This window comes from Etheostoma spectabile, chromosome 20, assembly GCF_008692095.1.
Source record: "Etheostoma spectabile isolate EspeVRDwgs_2016 chromosome 20, UIUC_Espe_1.0, whole genome shotgun sequence".
NCBI classification, from domain to species: Eukaryota; Metazoa; Chordata; class Actinopteri; order Perciformes; family Percidae; genus Etheostoma; species Etheostoma spectabile.
The window spans coordinates 17,281,918-17,285,172 of record NC_045752.1 but is presented as its reverse complement, the minus strand read 5'-3'; the positions used below and the strand labels follow the sequence as shown (position 1 = coordinate 17,285,172).

Sequence of the window (3,255 nt, the reverse complement as noted above, 5' to 3'; positions counted from 1 at the left end):
AAACTAACTCAACAATGTTTTATCAGTGGTGATATTCCATTAAGTTCCGTGTATTAGATTTTCAGATGATCTGTACAGAGTGCACTACTGCTCTTTAGTCCCCAAAACATCTATTTGGATTTGAGTGTATAACAGGTTGTTCATAAGAGGTCAGAGAGACCTCTCAGGGGTAAATCTGACCAAACACAAGTTGCATTAATCTATAGCATAACATAGTGCACATTCATTTGCTATGATTAACCTTTTACCAAACAAAATTAACATATATGTATTTCAGGATATAGCTCATTTAACATGTAAAGTAGGCCTACTTCCTTTATTTGGTGTATTAATAATGCTTTTTAATGACATTTCTGTATTTTGTTGGGATGTCCAAATGAAGCTTTGTGTAGTATTTTCTTTATTTTCTGAGCTAAATAGATGGCACTCTCGGTTCACCAAAAGGTTTAAAGCATACTGAATTGCCATTCCTTGAACCTTTTTTATTAAACCAAGGGTACCATGTAGTTGGGTCAACCAGTGGTTCATAAAGCTTCATTTGAACATTACATTTGGACATCATTAGTATTTTGGCACCAAATATGCAAGCCCAGTTTGTGGCAAAGACCAGCTTGCCACGTCAATACTCCATTACAAGTAATGGTGTATTCAAATTTTGACTAAAGTAAATGTATAGTATTATTAGCAGCAACAGGTACTCATTAAGCAGCATGTCCCCCATCAGTGTCAAGTAATTGTATATATACTGCTGGACTGCTCAAATAACAGTGCCTCACATCCTATTAACTTATATGTGTTGTTTGTTAAACTAACTTATATGGCTAATAAATGATGTGGTGGAGTAAAAAGTACCATATTACCATCTGAAGTGTAGTGGAGTAGTAAGTACAAAGCCGTGGAGGAATACAAGTACAATAACTCAAGTACTATACTTAATCTGGCAGATTTAGTTATTAGTTACCTTACAAATTAAGAGTTCTGCACACAAAACACATGCAGTTACAGTGTATAAAAAAAATTAATATATATAAATTAAACTACCCAACAATATAAAAAAATAAATACCGAGATCACTGCTTTGTTTCCAGTTTATAAAATGTGAGGAATTTTTTGCATTACTTACTTGAGTTACTTTTTCGTGACAATAAGTACACTTTTCAATGGACTTTTACTTGGTAGTATTTTTTTTATGATTATTATTTATTTTTGCATTTTTTCCCTTTTATTAGATATGGACAGTGGATAGACGGTAAAGGTGGGAGAGAGATGGGGGATGACACACAGCAAAGGACCACAGGTCGGACTCGAACCCCGGCCGCTGCAAAGGACTCAGGCTACACGGGGCGCATGCGCTTACTGAGCGAGCTAGAGGTCTCCCCATGGGAGTATTTTCTTACAGTGTGGTACTACTTTTACTTTAGTACAGGATCTGAATACTTATTCCACCACTGGAATAGAGTGGCACAATGGAAACTCATTTCAATTGCACTTAACTTGAGTTTAAGTTGTGAACTCATTAATTAATCACCGGTTTAATGCTTGCCCCTCACTGTGTCAGCGTTCCGACGCGGAAGTGAGCTCGCCTGCTTTCTGCGGGTCAAACCGGATGCAACCAGCTGTTTTTGGGACCGAACGCGTCTATCCAGCGCTTTCTGCAACGACAACAGCGCACACGATAACTTTATTTTTTATTTTTTCCAAAGGACTGACAAATAGTATATGATCAAGGTTACCTACAACCCTGGCAGGCTACTTTGTTGTTGTGAACGCCAACCCCGCTAAGCACATACTAATCCGTGGTCTAGCTGTCCTTAATCTCCTGCAGACAACACGCTACTCTGCGGGTTGTGCCAAAGTGGCTCTTTACGCTCAACCACCGCTTCAATCTCGCTCCGGTGTGTGTTTGCGTAAATGTACTGTAGTTCCGGCTGGCCAACCTGCCTCTCCATGGACTCTGTGATACCTCGTGGTGTTTGTGCCATCTAGGGTTATCCGCCGCTCCAATGCAGTCTTTCTAGCGCAGAGACTTCGCACCTCTCCGTCATATCGCTTTTGGACGAACAACTCCTCAATTATTGAAACAAACAAAAAAACAACAACTTACTTTTGGATGTACTATTTTTTTTAAATCTTTTTTTATTTTTTACTTTCGTCTCAGACGGGCGTGTAGGAGCCAAAGAGAAGCAAAAAAATAACAAGGGCATATTGTGATTTCACTGGGAAGAAAATAAAAAAGTCGCCTGTGCCATGTAGCAGCACTCTCTCGCCTGGAAATACAGCGAAGACGAGCCCACACAGCAGCGAGCTAGTTATTTTTACTTGAGGGGGAAACTACAAATATGCTGTGAAGCTCTTCGTCGTAGTTCGCTCCCGGCACAAGCGCAGCTTTCCAGAGCATCTGCTGCTGGGAAATAGTGTCTAGGAGAGAAGAAGCGACATGCGGCTCGGTAGGCAGCGGGTTTTGCAGTTCGTCTCCTGGAATTAGTGGATGAATGGGAAGGGAGCGGCTGTAGCCTCGTACCAGGGAAACAGAACACTGGCTACTGTATAGAGCCTGCGGCGGCAGACCATGGATACTTGTACGTCTCTGAAGGTAAGAAATAACCCGAATGTGACTGCTCAGACATTAGATACGCAGTTATCATGTTGGTTTATATGTGTCATCTGGTTGCGGTTCACCTCCAACTAGGTTGCCTGCCAATTCTAATGCCTCGGCTTTGATTTAAATGCAAAATGTTGTTTCTGAGGCTGCTACTTCATGTTTCGAAAGCTCTGTCTTTATATTGCCTATAATGTCAGGCAGTGTGTTAATGAGCTGAAAAATGTGGCTCGCACTCTTGGAAAATTGCAGGTAGGCTGTCTACAGAAAGTAACGTGATCCGTGGGAATCGTTTCAGTGCAGTGGAGCTGCTGCCGCTCTTATTTTAATATTTTAATTTTTATTTTGTAATTTTACAAATGTGCGAAAGGTTGCAGCGATGCACGGATCTCAGGAAAGCTAGAGGTTGGATAGTTGTGCCCCACGCATACTAATCCTGGGTGTGTTTGATGCGCGTTTTGGGGGTCTGTGTGTGTGTGAGTGTGAGTGAGAAAGAAAGTGAGAAGAGAGTGAGAGAGAAGGGGAGAAAGTGAGAGAGGAGGGAAGATTAGCCTACTCTTTCCAAAATGTTCCCTTGTAATTACAGCAGTTAAGACGTTTATTAAACTCCCTTTAAATTGCAAGAGTGTGTGTGTGTGTGTGTGTGTGTGTGTGTG

At 41.1% G+C, this 3,255-nt stretch overlaps 1 protein-coding gene across 2 annotated transcripts in view; it reads left to right on the top strand.

Moving 5' to 3' along the window:
* Window positions 1-1,583: 1,583 nt before the first annotated feature.
* The window catches only part of LOC116670241 (leucine-rich repeat and fibronectin type-III domain-containing protein 2), a 127,316-nt gene continuing 125,644 nt past the window's right edge, over window positions 1,584-3,255 (top strand). For both annotated transcript variants that reach the window (XM_032500666.1, XM_032500665.1), the window contains exon 1: window positions 1,584-2,593. The gene's annotated coding sequence lies outside the window, so the exon portion shown is untranslated. The remainder of the gene's footprint in view (window positions 2,594-3,255) is intronic.